This window comes from Schistocerca piceifrons, chromosome 5, assembly GCF_021461385.2.
Source record: "Schistocerca piceifrons isolate TAMUIC-IGC-003096 chromosome 5, iqSchPice1.1, whole genome shotgun sequence".
Taxonomy (NCBI): Eukaryota; Metazoa; Arthropoda; class Insecta; order Orthoptera; family Acrididae; genus Schistocerca; species Schistocerca piceifrons.
In genome coordinates, this window is record NC_060142.1 from 357607366 (window position 1) to 357616492 (window position 9127).

At 41.0% G+C, this 9127-nt stretch overlaps 1 long non-coding RNA gene across 1 annotated transcript; it reads left to right on the forward strand.

Moving 5' to 3' along the window:
• The first annotated feature begins 6401 nt into the window (after window positions 1–6401).
• Window positions 6402–7768, forward strand: LOC124797893. Its single transcript, XR_007016899.1, has 3 exons — window positions 6402–6524; window positions 6625–6719; window positions 7641–7768. It is a non-coding gene; the product is annotated as an uncharacterized LOC124797893 (long non-coding RNA).
• Window positions 7769–9127: the final 1359 nt, after the last annotated feature.

Below are 9127 nucleotides of genomic sequence, written 5' to 3' on the forward strand. Positions count from 1 at the left end.
AGATTGCTACTCACCATATAGAGATGTTGAGTTACAGACAGGCACAACGAAAGGACTGCTATACATTTGAAATTTTGGTCAAATCAGTTTTTCTAAAAGTAGAAAACACATACAACCTACTCATGAATGACCTCTATCTCTGGTTGCTGAAGGGAGAAGCAACTGTGGATGGTGGGGGCAAGGTGGCGGCAAGGAGGCGGCGGGTGTGGGGAGGGGGAGGGGGAAAGCAAGATAGTGGTGTGGGAAAGTGTAGTGCTGCACATGAGAGCATGCAGAGACATGGTAGGGGCAGGGTAGTGCTGCTAGATGCAGTTGGGAGCTTTGAGGGAAGGGGAGGGGCGTGAGGTGGGAAAGGAGAGAAGGCAAAAAAGGCTAGTGAGTGCATAGGTGGAATAGAAGGCTGTGTAGTGCTGGAGTGGGAACAGGGAAGAGGTTGGCTAGGTGAATGATGGGGACTAGCAAAGGCCAGTGGGGTTACAGAAACATAGGATATGTTCCAGGGTGAGTTCCAACCTGTGCAGTTCGGAAATGCTAGTGTTGGTGGGAAGCATCCAGATGGTGCAAGCCGTGAATCAGTCTTTGAAGTGAAGCATGTTCTTGTGGGCAGCTCGTTCAGCAACTGGGTGGCCCAACTGTCTCTTGGCCACAGTTTGTCATCATTTATGACTTCGTGATATGGACAGAGAGTGAGGACACCCTATCAGCATTCCTCCAGAACCTCAACAGCTTCTCCCCCATTCACGTCACCTGGTTCTCTTCAAACCAACAAGCCATCTTCCATTATATTAACCTCCACTTCAAGGATGGTTGTATAAGTACTGCCCATATCAAATCTGTCAATCGCCAGTAATACCCACACTTTGACAGCTGCCAACTGTTCCATACCGTGAAGTTTCTTCCATCCATTGCTGTCACACCTATAGTGATGAGCAGTCCCTCTCCAGGTAAGCAAGGGTCTCACTGAGGCCTACTCAAACCAAAATTATCCACTCATTCCTGCTGAGATTTCTCTCACCAGCCAGTTGCCGCCTCCCGCATATCCATCACGTGGCCACAAAGGAGCACTCCCCTTATGTTTCTGTACCTCCCAGGACTGGAGCAACTGCTTCACATTCTCTGCCAAGGTTTCAATTGTTTATCGTCATGCCCTGAAATGAGAAATGTGCTACATAATATCCTTCCCAGTCCTCCCATAGTGGTGTTGTGCCACTCACGAAAATCCTTGTTCATCCCCGCCCAATGTCTGCTTCTAATTCCATACCTCATGGCTCCTATCCCTGCAATAGACCAAGATGCAAGACATGCCCCTTCCATCTTCCCACCACCACCTATTCTAGCCTGATTATGGGCATCTCCTGACCCGTCAAAGGCAGGGCTACCTGGGAAGCAGTCATGTGATCTAAAAACTAAGCTGCAACCATTGTGCTGCTTTCTACATGAGCATGGAAGCCAATAAGTTGCCAGTGCGCGTGAGAGGCCAGTGACAAACTGTGGTCACGAGGCTGCTTGTCCAATCATTTGCTGAACATACTGCCCAACGCAACATGCTTCACATGAGTGACTGCTTAACAGCCTGTGCCATCTAGATCCCTCTTACCAGCACCAGCTTTTCTGAACTGTATATATGGTAACTCTTGATGCAACATGCCCTACATTCCCATAACCTGCCTGGTCTCAAACTTTGCTAGTCCCTGTTCTTTATCTATCCATCCCCTTTCCTGCTCCCACTCCAGCACTACACAGCCTTCTATTCCACCAATGTACCCACTGGTCTTTTTCATCTCCTCTGCTTCTCTCCTTTCCCGCCTCCCACTACCACTTGGAAGTCCTATCCTGCTCTCACAAGCAGCACTACACCTGGCCGCAGGTTGTCCCTGCTATGCCTCACTCTTACCCTACCTGCCCCAGCTGCCACCTACCCCCACCACCCACAGATCACGTCTCCCATCAGGTGCAGTTGCTGCATGCAGTCCAGCCTCAGCAGCCGTAGACAAGAGATAGTGGCACATTTGTATGAGTTGTCTACTTTAGAAGGACTTTTTCTGAAGCTCAAATAGCAGTCTTTTTCATTGTGCCTGTCTGCAGCTTAGCATCTCTTCTATATGGTGAATAGGAATCTGTCCTTTTCATAATATTGTTGTTATTCCATCTTGGGTTTTGCATTATTGCAATTTTTTTCAATTTTGGAATTTTTTATGAAGCTGATGTTGGTAAATAAGTAATGTTTCTGGAAGGATTTTACTTGCATGAATAATTTCTAGAGTATTGTTTGTCGACTCCCTGTAATTTCTAACATTTGCACTAGGCCTTTGTAAGGTAAATGTTTCCACACACAACTGCCAAACAGTCATAGACATAGTTGCAACAATCAGTCAAGAATCAAAAATGGTAGCAGAAGAGACAACAATATTATTATATTTGAACTTTTCCATCAAAACATACAGAGCTTGTAAAATTAGAAATCTCATACCACTATATTTCTGCAGATAAGTTACGCGTAACAGAATATTGTTGGAAGTCATACAAATTGAACACATGCACATAGCGGGATACAAGATTGTATCAATTTGTATCGATTTACCTTAGGCATAACATGAGAAAAAGGGGAGTGGCTTAGAGCACTTATAGAGGAATAGTGTCACAGTCTGTACCCCTCAATGAGTGTTGCATTGAACAATTTGTGGGACTGATAGCATCACTGGCCAGGCAAACAATTCTCCTTCTTATCTCTGACAGTCGATGGCAGCAGTTAGGTTCACTCTGTGACTCAAGTGCATTATGTCGTGTATCCTTATGTGTATTGAGTTTCTATAAAATAAAGTGTGTTGTGTCCTCCATACCAGTGTGTTACATCTCATTTGCTATCACTACATACTGGAGTTCCACATTGGTCAGCCCCAATTACTGTGTCATGCCATATCTTCTCACTTTTTACCAAGCCAGTTACCATGCAAAGACAGTTCAACTATTATCACACTCCACCGCTGTGTATTTCATGTGAACTGACAGTAATTTTCCTGCAGCTTTGTTTTATGTCCCATGCTATGACATAGAACATTTGTGTGCAATGCTTCAAACATGTTCAATCATGAGACATTGACACAGCTGTGTAGCATACCGACTGCCTGGTGCATCATGGTGTTCCACTGTCCATTGGTGCGCAACAGATGGCTCATTTGTGTGTGGAATATATAGTCATAATGTCTGGCACTCCACAACATAGCATCAAACAGTCTTCAAGCGACTTCAATTCAAACATGGAGTGTTATTGCAGTGCCAGACAGAGACACACTATCCATCTAATTTGACAGCGTGCTCTTATCAATGCTACTGTTTTGGCTGCGCCACATTTGGACAATAAACATATTCATGACTGTGCCTTTCAACCACTTGAGCAGTCCTCGGACATTATTTTTCCACCCTACTATTTCGTATTGTAATACCTCCAGCCGTGGCCACCTTTGCCAACTCATAGCGCCAGCGGCTGAGAAGGAGGAGGAGGAGAGAGCCAGAAACCCTGAGGTGAGCACCTAGCCATTCTGCAAGCACACAGCAAGAAGCTGGGCAGATGCTCTTGCCTCACTCAAGAAGGGACATGTTGCGAAGAGCCTCACCAACAATGAGAAGCTTGCCGGGAACTGATGGAAATCTGCAGCCGTTAGGATGAAATGTCAAGAATGAATGTGCAAGAACATTTGAGATGTTATGGCCTGGCAGCAGTCATTTTACCTGCTTTAGAAAGCAGAAATGTGCCAACAATTTCAGGAACAGAGAGAGGAGCATACACGAAGCACTGAGAATTCACACAGGGAGGCTTGTGAAAAAAGTCAGCATTCTTAAGAAGATGCTTTCTCGACAGTAAGTCCTTACTGTGGAGAAAAGCATCTTCTTAACAATGCTGACTTCCTTATAAATCATGGACGCCAGCAGACTCTGAGACGAAGTGCAAACATGAGTCTGTCCAGGCATCATGCAGAGAGAGTGATTACAAAGAACTATTGTGTAGCTGCTCTCACAACAGCCACGGAATGCAGAAAAACATCATAAGAATGTGAAATCGTGAGAAAGATCCCAGTTCCCAAAGCACACACCAGCCCATGCCAGATAGGAAACATCCATCCTATCTGGAGAGGCGTGGCCATGAAACGGCGATCTGTCATTGGACTGCATTCAAAATTTTGTCCACCAATGAAAACACTGAAAAGAAGGAAATTTCGAAGAGGAGTTGAGCTGAGAGATGGATAAGGTGCAAAATGGGTGGTCAGCGAGACAGTGCAGTAACAAGAGGACCTGAGGTCTCTTCCATCCATCGCCAGTATCCGCCTTCCGACGCTCTGATATCACAGCTTCGGCCAAGTGTATAGGTACCTGAGGAAAAGCCCCAACAAGCTACGACAAAAGTTTAAAACCAATTATAATAATCATAAGCACGGCCGCTGTAAGCGACGGAAAAAATGTAATTTGCTACGCCGGAAGGCGAATGACAAGTGATAAAAACTCTGTCGTGGCGAGAAGACGTATTTCTTGTGATACAATGTGTTGTTTGAATAATAATCCTATGAAAATATGACTTCTGAGAGTTCGTTTTTGTGCAAAACCACGAGTTTTCTTCCGCCGAGTATCCCATTGTCGTGCCAACATAGCTGCCTGCATCAGAAGAGGAAGTCCGATTAAGAATTAATATTGTACACACGGTCAAGAAAGAGAAAAACTTATGGCAGAAGAAGGTGAAAATTTAGCTGATGTAATTTCAAAAGCTGAAGCTGGTACTGTAGACAAAACCAGTACAGCAGCGGAAAAAGTAATGAAGGAAAGGTCTAGTGAAGCAGGGGATACAACCCGTCGGCTTTGATCAATGACGTCGTACATTAGTCATAGATAGCAATGTCTTCACTTCGAGGCATAGATAATAAAGCAGTTCTGTGATCTGGATAAGCGCTATCGTTGCGCATTGAAATAATTATTCGTAATGATATTGAGGTAATTTGGAGTATTAGTTTGTTATTGTAGAACAATTTTTAATGTCTTGTTTTCGTTATAGGACTGGATTTGTCTGTTTGTGGGTATGTAATTTTCGTTACTGTCTGTCTAGGCGAGCTTCGGTTATTCCTCGATATTTCCGTGTGATAAGTTCACTTTCCCGTTAGCTTCTTTCACTGTATTTTATTATTTCGACATATTTCACTGTTTCATTCCACCAATATGTGTATTTTCGTGCTGTGAAGTACGTAATAGAAATTTCTCGTCTGTCGATCTTCTTTCGTTTCCCAGCACTAGTATCAGTACAACATTTTCGAATGTGTACTTGCTATATTACAGGCGAAACCCCTGACACAACTGCAACTTGTATCCCGTCCTTCACTTCGCCTTTACACTGACGACACAACTAAAATTTGTATCCCGTCCTTCACTTCGCCTTTACGCTGACACAATATAGATACAAATGTTGCATACAGCTATATAGCTCAAGTAACGAATGGGATACTATTAGCGTACAAGGCAACAAGAAAACTGTACCCCATAGTGAAGTACGGGATACAAATTGTACATGTGTCGTCTTCTTGTCTCCGTGTAGTTCAATTGAGGTACAGGTTGCAAATGTAACTTACGTCTATTTCCACCTTTTAGTTACCAGTGTACATATATAGAGGTCAACGGAAGTCTGGTATACATATATTACATACGTAGGTCCTTCTGTCATCAGTAATACTGATATGTACGTAAGAAAGGACTGTTAGTATTAGCGGAGACGAAATAAACACTGCATCTACAATTTGTATCCCGTGTTCCACTTAGGGTTTAATGAAGCAGAGGATACATCGTTCAAGGACAGTAATGCTAGTGAAAACGAAGAAATTGACTTACCGCAAACTCCTATTCCGTACTGTACTTAAGCAACACGCTTCAAATGAGCTTTTAATTTGTATCCGGTGTTTCATTTACGGTTTAGTGAAGCAGGGGATACATAGTTCAAGTGAACAACAGGACAGCAATGCTAGTTGAAACTAAGAAATCGACTTACGCTGAACTTGTATCCCGTACTGCACTTAAGCAATACAGTTCGAAAGAGTTTCGAGGTACAACTGACATACATGTAACGTCATGTATTCTTTGCTAGTAATATATTTCATTCATTTCTTTCCATTGTATTTTGCGGAGAAATACTAAGATACAAACACGCGATATCATTAACATGAAAATACTACTGGCCCTTATAGATGTGAAGTATAGTTTTTCTCTCTTGCGTTACTTTGTTTCTGAACATTCTTCTCAGCCCTTTCATCTTTGTGATACATGCTCTCTGGCCAATTCTGACGTCATTGGTCAAAGCCGACGGGTTGTATCCAGGGGGGTGAAACTCATATAGGGATTTCCGGTAACACGACGTTGGTTTGGTCCCAGGCCACTTGGAGCGCTGCAAGTTTAGCAATTTATAGTCTCGTGTTCCTCTTGGATGATGTAGTCTTCCATAATGGTTTTGGTATCGTAGGAACGTGATCGTGATTTTTCGTTTAAATTGCAGTGTAAGTATGTTGCTATTATTCTGCTTAATTTTTGGATGCATTCGTAATATTTGATGGTGTGATGATTGAGTATTTACTTTTTTACTTTTGTTTCATATAGAACACGAGGCTGTATCATCACATTACGTTCTGTGGACTCTTGTATATTTGTTCCTGCAAAGAAATACAATTTCCATTGCTCAGTTTACTTAAAGGGTAAGTATATTTCTTATTTCTGTTCATATTTCCTTGTATATCATAGAGAATCCCATGCTAGCAGATTTTGACATAGTTGGTATTCAACTTTCCGAATCCTGTAATTGAATATAATTCTGACTTTGATTCATCTTCCTTTTTGCCACGAAGTACTCTTAGTGACATAATAAGTACCATTTATTGTCCCGTTTACTACACACCAAATATTGGACGTGTTACAATTGATTTGTAATGCCTCGAGTGTGTTCTATTTCCCGTTTTCGACAGTAAATATTCTGTTCAGTACATAACACTCTATCCAGGTAAAAAGTGTTTGTTGCTGTTGTATCGACAAAGGTTGTGTTGTCACATAATTAGACATTTGTTTGGAAGTCACACAAAGCAGGTTCTTCAAGCAGTTGGACATTTACTCGTATTATTGTGGCAATATCCAATGCAGTAGAAATCTTCTCGCACTTCAATGCTCAACACAGTGTAATACAGATTTACAGCTGTAACTGTTACTGATAATGTACAATTGAATTTGGTATCTACCATGGTATCTAGATGCTGAAATATACTGAAATGGTACAATAAGCAGTGTTTCTACTGCCTGATAGCACTGTTTAACGAAGTAGTATTGAATATAGAATATAGTGCAACTACGCTCACACAGTTATATATAGAGTGATGTGCATATCCGTAGTAGAAATGAGAATTTGTTTCGTTTTTTCACTATTTTGTAGCAATACCACATCAGATTACAATCTATGATAACAGTAATCAATACTTCACTACAGGATAGCTGCATTTAGACATAAGCTAATATGATTTTTGATAGGGAAATTAATTTCACATTGAGTTTTCTTTAACGTTAATCAATGTAAACCATACCTGATCTTTTTTTCTCGTTCCTAATTTTTGGTTTGAATAACATTTCAGACACTTGAGGATGGAGCATACAAGAAGAGAAGAATCCAGTTTGAGATTGAAACTGAAATAGTTGTGCAAGTTTCCCAGATGCAGGAGTAGTTATTATGTAAAAACAAATTCCAAACACAAGAATAAACACTTCTATAAATTTCCAGCTGCATCAAAAAGTGAGACTTTAAAGAAATGGAAATTGATCTGTAATATAGATGAAGGTGTCAACTGTAGTTATTATTATGTGTGTGAGGATCATTTGGGTCTAGTGCAGCAGGGGATACAACCCGTCGGCTTTGAACAATGACGTCATTCCTTAGTCATAGATCGTAATGTCTTCACTTTGAGGCATAGATAATAAAGCAGTTCTGTGTTCTAATAAGCTTTTGCTGTTATGTTTCAATTTCGTTTTTTTACTGATTGCTTAATAAAGTAGGATCAGTTTATTCTATCTCATGAGATTTTTTTTTTAAAAGCCAAAAAAAAAACACTATTGCTTAATAAAGTAGGATCAGTTTATTCTATCTCGTGAAATTTTTTTTTTAAAGCCAAAAAACACTTATCAGCTACCTGAAGGCAGCTACAACACTACGAAGAATCGCTTCTCGGCTTTTGACAAGATATTGCTTGATAAAGTAGGATCAGTTTATTCTATCTCGTGAGATTTTTTTTTAAAAAAGCCAAAAAACACTTATTAGCTACTGAAGGCAGCTACAACACTACGAAGAATCGCTTCTCGGCTTTTGACAAGATATTGCTTAATAAAGTAGGATCAGTTTAGTCTATCTCGTGAGATTTTTTTTAAAAAAGCCAAAAAACACTTATTAGGTACTGAAGGGAGCTGCTTAATAAAGTAGGATCAGTTTATTCTATCTCGTGAGATATTTTTTTAAAAAGTCAAAAAACACTTATGCTTTTGACAAGATGAATGTTTATCTCTCTCGCATTCCTTTGTTTCTCAACATTATCCTCAGCTCTTTCATCTCTGTAATACATGCTCTCTGGCGACTTGTGACGTCATTGTTCAAAGCCGACGGGTTGTATCCCCTGCTGCACTAGTCCCGATCATTTTCATGAAGCAGATTTTGTGAACTTTACTAGACACAGGCTAAATCCTGGTGTTATACCAAAGCACAAGGAATTGGTGTTGTATCACCCTCCCCCCACCCATCTGTGTTACACTGGTGGTGGTGGCAGCGGTTTCACCATATCAGGTGCAAATATAAGTGTGCATGAGACAGGTCACAATGCAGAATCTACAGTAATACAACGAAGCAGTCCCCCTTTACAGAGCACAGATGATGGTGAGTACAGCTTTTTATCCTCACCTGTTTATGATGTTGAAAGTAGTCCAGGTGTAATAGGATCTGGCGTTTCTAAACGTGACTTAACTCCAAGAAAACACAAAATGTATAAACTGCAGAGAATTACAGTTTCCAGAGTGTGTAAATTGTAAAAACAGCTACAGAATGAGAGGAATAAATTGAAAATTCTAAAAGAGTTGT